General features: G+C 41.5%; 1 protein-coding gene and 1 long non-coding RNA gene across 2 annotated transcripts in view; one reads left to right on the top strand and one right to left on the bottom strand.

Annotated features, from left to right (window-relative positions):
• LOC121925626 overlaps positions 1-13,630 on the bottom strand; it is a 64,569-nt gene that overhangs the window by 34,201 nt on the left and 16,738 nt on the right. The gene's annotated exons all lie outside the window — the stretch shown is intronic.
• LOC121925624 (transmembrane 4 L6 family member 1-like) overlaps positions 8,848-13,630 on the top strand; it is an 18,645-nt gene continuing 13,862 nt past the window's right edge. The window contains exon 1 of the mRNA XM_042457985.1: positions 8,848-8,855. The gene's annotated coding sequence lies outside the window, so the exon portion shown is untranslated. The remainder of the gene's footprint in view (positions 8,856-13,630) is intronic.

Below are 13,630 nucleotides of genomic sequence, written 5' to 3'. Positions count from 1 at the left end.
AATTCAGCTTATCTTTTGGTTACCCTGATCTGCAGTATCCACAGGCTTGTCTACATGATTGCCACATACATCAGTGCGAGTTCAGGAGTACTGTGGCGTGGCCACATGGACATATGTGCTCCTGTTTTCCCCCCATGCAGGTGAATGTATGCATTTCTGAACTCCTCCCCCGAGCCCCACAACAATGTTGCTATGGAGCACAGTCCACATGTTTGTCCAAGTATTCCGGTTATCCACTCAGAAACAGGATAAATCCCCACATTTTTTCCTTTGGATTAAAGCTGTGACATGATAAAGAGCCCCAGATTTTGTCCAAAATCATCATGTACATCATGTGAATAGCTAGGTGAGATCATTTTTATTTGGCCCATGCAGACACACCCTTAGGCATTGATGTTGGTACAGTATAGGCCTTTTACATGGATGGTATTCCTGAAACGTTCCTGATAGTATTAGCTAAAGTTGGTGATAGTCTCAAAAGAAGCCAAGCTTTTGTTTATCAGGGCTTGCTGTCAAGAGGAAACTGGCAAAGATGGACTCCAGTCCTTGCCTTGAACGATCAATTAGTTTCACTGCCTGTGCAAATGTCAGTTGCCAAATGCTGAAGCATAGCCATGACCCTTTAAAAAAAAGTAAATACATAAACAACACCAAGGATCCTCTACCCGATTCTGGCTCTGCTATTGCCCCCTCCAAGATACAGGAATGAACACTATTGTTTATTTTGAACTGATTTCTGCCTGACCCAACTGCTTGTATTAGGATTTGCCTACAAAAATACAATAGCTAACAAACAAAAAATCAAGTCAAACACTCTTCTTCACCATGCTATCTGTGCTCTTGCCGGCACCTTTAACTTGACATAGAGACTGGTTGGACCCAGGAAAATAGAGTACTATGTAATAATTAGCTAAGTTCAATTAGTTTTGCACTGCTTAGATACTCGCTTCTCCCAACAAAGTTCAATGAGACCATTTGTTCGGTAACCGTGTTTATAATAAGAGCATGGAAATAACTACTTATGTGGTGATTAATTTCTTCTTTTCCCAAACACTCACTATTCCTGTGGTTAATAGGAATATCTGCCACATTATTTGTTGCAGAGGGTGTTCCCATGAGGAGGAGGAGGAGGAGAATTACATGGTTTAGTCCTGGCTTGCTTTATCTAAAAAGAAAGAAAAAAAGAAAGGGGGGGGTCTGACTCTTGGAAGGAAGAATGCAAAGAGGTGGAGAGGGAATCTCTGGAAGATGAGAACAGAGAGAGACTGAAGAAGATCTTTGAACCCATCTTGCCTTGTATGCTCTCTTGCCCACTTTCACCCTATCTAAGAGATCTGGAATGACTACTCTGAACAATCACTTTGACATTGCTACAGTTACACTTCTTGCCTGAAATCTTATATATGCTTACATGGGAGTGAGGCCTATTGAATAAATAAGATTAACTTCTGAGTAGATAATACACATAGCAAAATGTGTGAATAGGAGGCAGTGGTGGCTATCAAACATGCTACCTTCTATAAATCCTGTAGATTCTTTTAAAAGTTACAATTTAGATGAATTAACAGTGTGATAAATTAAGGCCCAGGTTCTGCTTCATCAGATACAGCTATAATGATGGAGCTCCATTTTTGTAGTTAAGTTTGATGATCCCAGCCCTGAAAACCCCACTTTAGAAGCCAGGTACCTGCAAAACCAAGAATTCCTAGGACCTGGAGTGTGGGCCCCTGAACAATGACATGTTCACCCCCACCGCAAATAAGCCATGGTGCAAAAAGCAGGGCACAGATCCTGCACCAGGCCTTGCTAAGGGAGCTGGACACTTCATTGTTCAGTGCCCCATTCTCCAGTGCCTCAGAACTTCTTTTGGTTGATGTGGCTGTCTGGCTCCCAAGGTGGATTTTGGGACATTTGTGTTCATGGCCCTGGTGTCCTGATCATAAATGTGAATTGCAATATTTACATTGTCGTAAGTTTGGTTTACAACATCGTAGATACTGAACAGGCTGCCAGCCAATATTTACATATCTCAGTGGTAATGCCAATGAATTCATTTCATTCTTCTGAAATATCAGCATTAATGGATTAAGTTATAAACTCAACATTCCCAGCTCTGATTGTATTTTTGAGGACTGGTTGCTGTTAGCATATTGTATCTACTACTGGATAAAGAGTACTTTCTCAAGCTGATGCATTTCTGCATTCTTTTACAGTGGCCTTTTGATATGCACTGGGGTTGGTTCCAGAACTACCCCTCCCCCCCGATACCAAAACCTGTGGATACTCAAGTTTCACTATATACAATCATAAAATGATGTCTGTTATATAAAATGGCAAAACCAAGCATCACTTTTGGGATTATTATTATTATTTGTAATATTTTCAAGTCATCAGTAATTGAATACGCAGGTGTAGAAACTGTAGATATGAAATCTGTACTCTTAGAAACTGGCCTAATAAAGCATACTATTGTATCACTGTAAATTAGGTTCACTGAACTTCCATTGCAATTACTGATCTATAACTTATACACCAAGAAAATAAAGCACTGTTTACTATATCCATTTTCTAATGGATCCTTCTTGGTTTCTGTATTTATTTTGTACAATTGCAGTCACAGTCTGTAATACATCTATTTTAAGTACAAGCTGAGTGCCCTCTGCTGTTACAAAAGCAAAGTAGTGATAAAATTTACAAAACCGAAGGTTTCTACACATTTAACAATAGTGATAAATTTAGACATGTACTTCGAATTTCAGGGTGAGAGAAACTTTGGAAACCTCTATGTGAGTTCTGTAATTCCAAATCCTTTTGAGATGCAACAGGATTGGCTATGGTTGGTCTGCCATAGAAAGTTTAGCTGTAGAAAGTTAAGTGTTATGCCTCAAAGAAAGGTGGCTTGTTTCACCTCTGAAAAACCAGAGATTAAAGTTGAGGTTTCCAGCTCAGAATCTTGCTTTACAGTTGTTAGAGGAATGGCTGAGTTCAAACTTCAACCATAACACTGTGCTTTTTTGTACTTGGTTCATACCTAGTGACATGAGCTGCCCTGATTTCAGAAAGAATCAAGCAGGATACAGCAGTATGTGTACATGTGAATTATAAATCAGGATATTAAAGAATCCTGGTTGAGATTTTTGTGCCAATGTGGCTCATGAAAAAAAACAGAGATCTTCTCTCTCTCTCTCCTTCTCTTTAAAGTTCCATTTGAAAGGATACAAAATGAAGTGTTTGTCTTGCTGGCCTAAATTTTTCCTATCAAATAAAATAATTTGGAAAAGTTACTTTCTAGGAATTCTAGCAAAAAAAAAAAACCCACAAAAAAAAAAAAAAAAACCCACAAACCTTTCCAAGCCCTGTCAACAATGGCAAGCATGTTGCTGAGTAGATTGGTTCTTTTGTAGTGGCAAGAAGAACCCATGGAGGATGTATATACATGGTCATCTGGTTGATTGTTTGGAAGATAATGAAATCCTTCACTGTTTTGTGTAACCTTCCTTTGCATAGTCAAAATCTATGACCATTAGCCTATCAAAAGAAAAAGTGTTCTGCTGTTTAGATGTCACTGAAAATTTAGACTGTAGAAGCAATGTTTAACCAGACCTGGTGTCAGCTTTTATAGACAATATTTTTTTAAAACGTGAAAATAAAACACAATATACTAAAGGAAGTTCTCCCCAGTTCTGTGTTCTGTTGGATAGGATACAAACATCTCCTTCTGTGGAGGAAACCTGGGGGTCATGTTTACATTTGACATCAAAGTCATTGAAGCTAAAACTCTTGTCCTTTAAATCCTGCCTAATCTTGATAAGATTAAGAGGATATTGTCATGTCCTGAAGGAAATCATCAAGGCCAGCAGTGACATCACTTGGGAGGAACTGCCACAATGGTTCTCAAGACCTGTTGCCACTTTTTGTTGAAAGTCCATGTTGTGACTGTTGTGAGCAGTTTTCAAAAATTAGTCTGTTTTAACATTGAAAGACATAAAGGAATCTGGTAGCACCTTTGAGACTTCATGAAGTGGACTTTGTCCATTAAGGCTTATGTTGAAGTTCTTTCTTCCCAGTTAATCTCCAAAATGCTTTGTTATCATGTGCCTTCAAATAATTTCTAACCTATGGTGAACCTAAAATAAATCTATCATGGGGTTTTCTTGGAAATCTATATTTTGAGAGAAAGTTTGCCTTTGCCTTCTTCTGAGGCTGAGAGAGTGTGACTTGCACAATGTCCCCAAGTTGTTTGACATAGCAAATTGTCTAGAGTCATAGTCCAATGCACAAACCACTACATGATGCTGGCTCTTAAAAATGCTACTGGATTCTTTTCTGTCTTGTTATGTGAAAGGAATGCCTTACAAACAATGGCAGTGCTTTCAGGGCTTGGAACAAGTACTTTGGAGACTAGAACTCCCAGAATGCTCAGCCAACATCACCATGCAATATTCTCAGATTTATAGTCCAGAAAATTACTTTTCCAAGTTATGGAGGCTTTGGGAGTACACAGTGATGCTTGATCTGAGTAAATATAAGATCTGGCTGCAAATAATTGAATTAGTTAAGACAAAGTAGCTGAAACCTGACAATAATGGTTCATGCTAATTCTGAGGTGAGGGCCAGTGTGGTCTAATAATCTGAGATCAGTGAGCTGGGAGAAGGCAGGGCAGGAGCTAGCAGCATGTTAGATGTTGGCAGGAAAGTCCTGAGATTGCATGAGAAAGAGAGGGACACAACATGTTCATAGAATCATAGAGCTAGAAGACACCACAAGGGCCATCCAGTCCACCCCCTGCCATGCAGGAATACACCGTCAAAGGACTCTCAACAGATGGCCCTCCAGCCTCTGTTTAAAAACCTCTAAAAAGTAGGCTCCCCTATACTCAAAGGCAGTGTATTCCACTGTTGAACAGCTCTTACCATCAGGAAGTTCTTCCTAATGTTTAGATGGAATCTCTTTTCTTGTAGTTTGAATACATTGCATTGTGTCCTAGTTTCTGGAGCAACAGAAGCATCCACATTCTTCAATATGACATCCTTTCAAATATTTTTAAAAATGAAGTTGAAAACTTTAAAATTTTAATTGATTTTTAGTTAATTTTTTTAATTACCTTTTTTAAAAAAACATCACATCTTATCAAATTTTCACTTTAACCACATGAAACAATGTACAATGTATATGATAATGTAATTTAAAGATGTCAGTTAAATTTTGCAAGTTGTTTATGTTACAACTATTGCCATTGCCCTCTCCATTGATGCCTCCTTGTCGTGGGGGAGAGGCTTGCGCACCCTAATTATGTTGTGAGCTATGCTGGCAGTGGTATAATAGCCACCGGCAGGGCCTCCCATGCCAGACAGGTCACAAACGAAGGGTCTGACCAAGAGCGCCAAAGGGCAGGATGGGCTCTCTAGCCTTATGGCAACCATCCTAGGAGAAGGAAAACTCTAATCGCAAGCCCGGCAGATGGTGCTCGTCTAACCCTGTAAGGTCAACCATCTAAGAGAAGGAAACTCTAATCAAACCTACGACCTGAGGACCTCGCTGCTACCATCCATGCTTGTCAAGGCCTCAGCAGTCGAACTTCTGGTTTAAAGGGTGAGGCCAGTTCTGTGCATGCTGTGCTCCACCAGAAAAATCCATTGCACAGGCTCGAAGGATATCTCTGAAAAAGCCCTGTAGTGATAGGCGAGGGATGAAACGGCAGGTGTAAAGATGCACTGGAAGCCGCAGACCCAACCCTGCATACAGGCGGTTCAGGACTTTGGTCGCTTGAAACTGACTGGGGATGACAGTCTTGTTCGGCAGCATCCTGCATGACCAAGCAGCCTTTTTTAAGGAGAGCACTGCTTGTTCCATATGGAGAGGGGCCTAGAAAAGGTGGCCTAAAGAAAGCTCATTCCCAACAACCCGGTTGGCTAGCCACGGCCAACGGGCATCTTCTGATGCGGTCAAACAAAGACAAAGAGACAAAGGCACACCCCAGCCTCCAAAGGTGCAAATAGACTAACGCTTGCATGCTGGAACATCAGAACCATGCAAGATTCTGCAAATAGTGGACATCCTGAGCGTCCTTCTGCCCTAATAGCCCATGAACTGTCACGACTTAACATCGACATCACTGCTGTTAGTGAAGTTCGTCTCCATGAGGAAGGCAGCCTTAAAGAACACGGTGCCGGCTACACACTCGACTGGTCTGGCAAACCCAAAACTGAAAAACATCTTTCAGGTGTAGGCTTTATGATCAAAAACTCCATTGCCTCCAAACTCGAAACCTTGCCAACAGGACACTCTGATCGCATTATCTCCTTACACCTCCCACGTGTTGTTCTCTTCAGGATATATGCCCCAACCATGCAAGCCGACCCTGCGGAGAAAGACAAATTCTACTCAGACCTACGCCACCTTATACAGAAAGTCCCTGCAGAAGACAAAATCATTATCCTTGGTGACTTCAATGCCAGAGTAGGAAAGAACTTCAAAGCCTGGAAAGGTGTTTTAGGCAAGCATGGTGTTGGAAACTGTAATGATAACGGACGCCTCCTGCTAGAGTTTTGTGCAGAACAGCAGCTGACTATTACAAACACCATCTTTCAGCAGAAAGATAGCCTAAGACAACCTGGATGCATCCTGATCCAAACACTGGCACCTCATTGACTATATCCTAGTGCGCCAGAGAAATATTTGCGATGTCCGTCATACCAGAGTGATGCCCAGTGCAGAATGTCAAACAGATCATCCCCTCGTAAGATGCAAACTAAATCTTCATTTTCAGTTCAAACCGAAGAGGGTGGCATCCTAAAGAGGAGACTCCAAGTCAACAATCTTCAACAAGCGCCATAAGAGACAACTTCCAGGCAAATTTGCAAACAAAACTTGAAGACCATCCTGTAGACTCTTCTCTACAGTGCTTTGGCAACATATCAAAAACAGCATCCTGCAATCTGCAGAAGAATCCTTAGGGTTCTCCCAGTCAAGAAAAACCAAGACTGGTTTGATGAAAACAACCAAGAGATCCAGGAGCTGTTGGCAAAGAAGAGAACTGCCCAGCCATCCTGCCATGTAAAAAAAGCAGCCTTTCGCCTTGCATGTAGTAAACTCCAACAAAAACTCTGAGACATTCAGAACAAGTGGTGGATCAATTTAGCAGAAAAGACACAATGTTGTGCAGATCTGGGTGATTCCAGAGGATTTTATGAAGCTCTTAAAGCAGTGTTTGGACCTACATATCAGATCCAAAGCTCCCTATACAGTACAGATGGTCAAACACTAATCACAGATAAAGCTTCCATTCTGAACCGATGGGCTAAACATTTCCAAAGCCTCTTTAGTGCCAACCGAGTAGTCCAAGACTCAGCTATTCAACCTATGACACAACAACCGATGAAGAAGGAATTGGACATAGCTCCCACCTTGGAAGAAACCGTTAAGGCCATACAGCAGATGAAAAATGGCAAGGCTGCCCGCCTGCCGGGATTGATGGAATTCCACCTGAAGCTTGGAAACATGGCGGTCATGTACTCCATGCTAAACTCCACGAGCTCCTTGTGAGTTGCTGGGAAAAAGACGAACTGCCATCAGAACTCCGAGATGCAGTCATCATCACCCTGTACAAGAAAAAAGGAGCAAAATCAGATTGCTCAAACTATCGAGGTATAACACTGCTCTCCATCGTTGGAAAAATCCTTGCAAGGATACTGCTGAACAGATTAGTCCCTGCTATTGCAGAATAGCTTCTTCCCGAAAGCCCATGTGGCTTTAGAGCTAATAGGAACACTACAGACATGGTATTTGCCCTAAAACTACCCAACTTTATATATGCCATTGGTACCTTCAAAACCAAAATCCCTAGGACCTATGTGTGCCCCCCTTACATTACATTGTTCCACCCCACCCAAATAAGCCATGTTAAAACACACAATCCTCACCACCTTGCTAATACTACCTTCTTTTTCTTCCCCATTCTCCAGTTCTCAAACTCTTTTTTGTTTATGTCTGTCTGGCTCCCAAGGTGATTTTGGGACATTTGTGTTTCATGGCCCTTGGTGTCTGATCATAATGTTGTAATTGCAATATTTACATTGTCGTAAGTTTGGTTTACAACATCGTAGATGAACAGGCTGCCAGCCAATATACATATCCAGTGGTAATGCCAATGAATTCATTTCATTCTTCTTGAAATATCAGCATTAATGGATTAAGTTATAAACTCAAATTCCCAGCTTGATTATATTTTTGAGGACTGGTTGCTGTTAGCATGTATTACTACTGGATAAAGAGTACTTTCCAGCTGAAGCATTTCTGCATTCTTTTACAGTGGCCTTTTGATATGCACTGGGGTTGGTTCCAGAACTACCCCTCCCCCCCCCGATACCAAAACTGTGGATACTCAAGTTCACTATATACAATCAAAAATGGGTGTCTGTTATATAAATGGCAAAACCAAGCATCACTTTTGGGATTATTATTATATTGTAATATTTCAAGTTGTAGAACTGTAGATATGAAACCTGTATATCTTAGAAACTGGCCTAATAAAGCATACTATTGTATCACTGTAAATTAGGTTCACTGGAACTCCATTGCAATACTGATCTATAACTTATACACCAAGAAAATAAAGCACTGTTTACTATATCCATTTTCTAATGGATCCTTCTTGGTTTCTGTATTATTTTGTAATTGCAGTCACAGTCTGTAATATCATCTATTTTAAGTACAGCTGAGGGCCCTCTGCTGTTACAAAAAGCAAAGTAGTGATAAAATTTACAAAACCGAAGGTTTCTACACATTAACAATAGTGATAAATTTAGACATGTACTTCGAATTTCAGGGTGAGAGAAACTTTGGAAACCTCTATGTGAGTTCTGTAATTCCAAATCCTTTTGAGATGCAACAGGATTGGCTATGGTTAGTGCTGCCATAGAAAGTTTAGCTGTAGAAAGTTAAGTGTTTGCCTCAAAGAAGGTGGCTTGTTTCACCTCTGAAAAACCAGAGATTAAGTTGAGGTTTCCACTCAGAATCTTGCTTTACAGTTGTTAGAGGAATGGCTGAGTTTAAACTTCAACCATAACACTGTGCTTTTTTGTATTGGTTCATACTAGTGACATGAGCTGCCCTGATTTCAGAAAGAATCAAGCAGGATACAGCAGTATGTGTACATGTGAATATAATCAGGATATTAAGAATCCTGGTTAGAGTTTGTGCCAATGTGGGCTCATGAAAAAAAACAGAGATCTTCTCTCTCTCTCTCTCCTTCTCTTTAAAGTTCCATTAGAAAGGATACAAAATGAGTGTTTGTCTTGCTGGCCTAAATTTTTCCTATCAAATAAAACAATTTGGAAAAGTTACTTTCTAGGAATCTAGCAAAAAAAAAAAAAAAAACCCACAAAAAAACCCCCACAAACCTTTCCAAGCCCTGTCAACAATGGCAAGCATGTTGCTGAGTGATTGGTTCTTTTGTAGTGGCAAGAAGAATCCATGGAGGATGTATAACATGGTCATCTGGTTGATTGTTTGGAAGATAATGAAATCCTTCACTGTTTGTGTAACCTTCCTTTGCATAGTCAAAATCTATGACCATTAGCCTATCAAAAGAAAAAATGTTCTGCTGTTTTAGATGTCACTGAAAATTTAGACTGTAGAAGCAATGTTTAACCAGACCTGGTGTCAGCTTTTATAGACAATATTTTTTAAATTGAAAATAAAACACAATATACTAAAGGAGTTCTCCCCAGTTCTGTGTTCTGTTGGATAGGATACAAACACTCCTTCTGTGGAGGAAACCTGGGGGTCATGTTTACATTTGACTCAAAGTCATTGAAGCTAAACTCTTGTCCTTTAAATCCTGCCTAATCTTGATAAGATTAAGAGGATATTGTCATGTCCTGAAGGAAATCATCAAGGCCAGCAGTGACACCACTTGGGAGGAACTGCCACAATGGTTCTCAAGACCTGTTGCACTTTTTGTTGAAAGTCCATGTTGTGACTGTGGTGAGCAGTTTTCAAAAATTAGTCTTGTTTAACATGAAAGACATAAAGGAATCTGGTAGCACCTTGAGACTTCATGAAGTGGACTTTGTCCATTAGGCTTATGTTGAAGTTCTTTCTTCCCAGTTAATCTCCAAAATGCTTGTTATCATGTGCCTTCAAATAATTTCTAACCTATGGTGAACCTAAAATAAATCTATCATGGGGTTTTCTTGGAAATCTATATTTGAGAGAAAGTTTGCCTTTGCCTTCTTCTGAGGCTGAGAGAGTGTGACTTGCACAATGTCCCCAAGTTGTTTGACATAGCAAATTGTCTAGAGTCATATCCAATGCACAAACCACTACATGATGCTGGCTCTTAAAAATGCACTGGTCTTTTCTGTCTTGTTATGTGAAAGGAATGCCTTACAAACAATGGCAGTGCTTTCAGGGCTTGGAACAAGTACTTGGAGACTAGAACTCCCAGAAGCTCAGCCAGCATCACCATGCAATATTCTCAGATTTATAGCCAGAAAATACTTTTCCAAGTTATGGAGGCTTTGGAGTACACAGTGATGCTTGATCTGAGTAAATATAAGATCTGGCTGCAAATAATTGAATTAGTTAAGACAAGTAGCTGAAACTGACAAATGGTTCATGCTAATTCTGAGGTGAGGGCCAGTGTGGTCTAATAATCTGAGATCAGTGGAGCTGGGAGAAGGCAGGGCAGGAGCTAGCAGCATGTAGATGTTGGCAGGAAAGTCCTGAGATTGCATGAGAAAGAGAGGGACACAACATATTCATAGAATCATGAGCTAGAAGACCCACAAGGGCCATCCAGTCCACCCCCTGCCATGCAGGAATACACCGTCAAAGGACTCTCAACAGATGGCCCTCCAGCCCTGTTTTTAAAAACCTCTAAAAAGTAGGCTCCCCCCTATACTCCAAGGCAGTGTATTCCACGTTGAACAGCTCTTACCATCAGGAAGTTCTTCCTAATGTTTAGATGGAATCTCTTTCTTGTAGTTTGAATACATTGCATTGTGTCCTAGTTTCTGGAGCAACAGAAGCATCCACATTCTTCAATATGACAATCCTTTCAAATATTTTTAAAAATGAAGTTGAAAACTTTAAAATTTTAATTGATTTTAGTTAATTTTTAAATTACCTTTTTAAAAAAAATCACATCTTATCAAATTTTCACTTTAACCACATGAAACAATGTACAATGATATGATAATGTAATTTAAAGATGTCAGTTAAATTTTGCAAGTTGTTTATGTTACAACTATTGCCATTGCCATTGCCCTCTCCATTGATGCCTCCTTGTCGTGGGGGAGAGGCGCGCACCCTAATTGTTGTTGAGCTATGCTGGCAGTGGTATAATAGCCACCGGCAGGGCCTCCCATGCCAGACAGGCACAAACGAAGGGTGACCAAGAGCGCCAAAGGGCAGGATGGCTCTCTAGCCTTAGGCAAACCATCCTAGGAGAAGGAAAACTCTAATCGCAAGCCGGCAGATGGTGCTCGTCTAACCCTGTAAGGTCAACCATCTAAGAGAAGGAAACTCTAATCAAACCTACGACCTGAGGACCTCGCTGCTACTCCATGCTTGTCAAGGCCTCAGCAGTCGAACTTCTGGTTTAAAGGGTGAGGCCAGTTCTGTGCATGCTGTGCTCCACCAGAAAAATCCATTGCACAGGCTCGAAGGATATCTCTGAAAAAGCCCTGTAGTGATAGGCGAGGGATGAAACGGCAGGTGTAAAGATGCATGGAAGCCGCAGACCCAACCCTGCATACGAGCGGTTCAGGACTTTGGTCGCTTGAAACTGACTGGGGATGACAGTCTTGTTCGGCAGCATCCTGCATGACCAAGCAGCCTTTTTTAAGGAGAGCACTGCTTGTTCCATATGAGAGGGGCCTAGAAAAGGTGGCCTAAAGAAAGCTCATTCCCAACACCGGTTGGCTAGCCACGGCCACGGGCACTTTCTGATGGGTCAAGCAAAGACAAAGAGACAAAGGCACACACACAGCCTCCAAAGGTGCAAATAGACTAACGTTGCATGCTGGAACATCAGAACCATGCAAGATTCTGCAAATAGTGGACATCCTGAGCGTCTTCTGCCCTAATAGCCCATGAACTGTCACGACTTAACATCGACATCACTGCTGTTAGTGAAGTTCGTCTCCATGAGGAAGGCAGCCTTAAAGAAAACGGTGCCGGTACACACTCGACTGGTCTGGCAAACCCAAAACTGAAAAACATCTTTCAGGTGTAGGCTTTATGATCAAAAACTCCATTGCCTCCAAACTCGAAACCTTGCCAACAGGACACTCTGATCGCATTATCTCCTTACACCTCCCACGTGTCTTTCTCTTCAGGATATATGCCCCAACCAGCAAGCCGACCCTGCGGAGAAAGACAAATTCTACTCAGACCTACGCCACTTATACAGAAAGTCCCGGCAGAAGACAAAATCATTATCCTTGGTGACTTCAATGCCAGAGTAGGAAAGAACTTCAAAGCCTGGAAAGGTGTTTTAGGCAAGCATGGTGTTGGAAACTGTAATGATAACGGACGCCTCCTGCTAGAGTTTGGTGCAGAACAGCGCTGACTATTACAAACACATCTTTCAGCAGAAAGATAGCCTGAAGACAACCGGATGCATCCCTGATCCAAACACTGGCACCTCATTGACTATATCCTAGTGCGCCAGAGAAATTTTGCGATGTCCGTCATACCAGAGTGATGCCCAGTGCAGAATGTCAAACAGATCATCCCTCGTAAGATGCAAACTAAATCTTCATTTTCAGTTCAAACCGAAGAGGGGGTGGCATCCTAAAGAGGAGACTCCAAGTCAACAATCTTCAACAAGCTGCCATAAGAGACAACTTCCAGGCAAATTTGCAAACAAAACTTGAAGACCATCCTGTAGACTCTTCTCCTACAGTGCTTTGGCAACATATCAAAAAAAGCATCCTGCAATCTGCAGAAGAATCCTTAGGGTTCTCCCCAAGAAAAACCAAGACTGGTTTGATGAAAACAACCAAGAGATCCAAGAGCTGTTGGCAAAGAAGAGAACTGCTCACCAGGCACACCCTCGCCCAGCCATCCTGCCATGTAAAAAAAGCAGCCTTTCGCCTTGCATGTAGTAAACTCCAACAAAAACTCTGAGACTCAGAACAGTGGTGGATCAATTAGCAGAAAAGACACAAGTTGTGCAGATCTGGGTGATTCCAGAGGATTTTATGAGAGCTCTTAAAGCAGTGTTTGGACCTACTATCAGATCCAAAGCTCCCTATACAGTACAGATGGTCAAACACTAATCACAGATAAAGCTTCCATTCTGAACCGATGGGCTAAACATTTCATTCCAAAGCCTCTTTAGTGCCACCGAGTAGTCCAAGACTCAGCTATTCAACCTATGACACAACAACCGATGAAGAAGGAATTGGACATAGCTCCCACCTTGAAGAAACCGTTAAGGCCATACAGCAGATGAAAAATGGCAAGGCTGCCCGCCTGCCGGGATTGATGGAATTCCACCTGAAGCTTGGAAACATGGCGGTCATGTACTCCATGCTAAACTCCACGAGCTCCTTGTGAGTTGCTGGGAAAAAGACGAACTGCCATCAGAACTCCGAGATGCAGTCATCATCACCCTGT

Source organism: Sceloporus undulatus, chromosome 3 (assembly GCF_019175285.1).
Source record: "Sceloporus undulatus isolate JIND9_A2432 ecotype Alabama chromosome 3, SceUnd_v1.1, whole genome shotgun sequence".
Classification (NCBI taxonomy): Eukaryota; Metazoa; Chordata; class Lepidosauria; order Squamata; family Phrynosomatidae; genus Sceloporus; species Sceloporus undulatus.
This window is presented reverse-complemented; position numbering and strand designations above follow the sequence as displayed.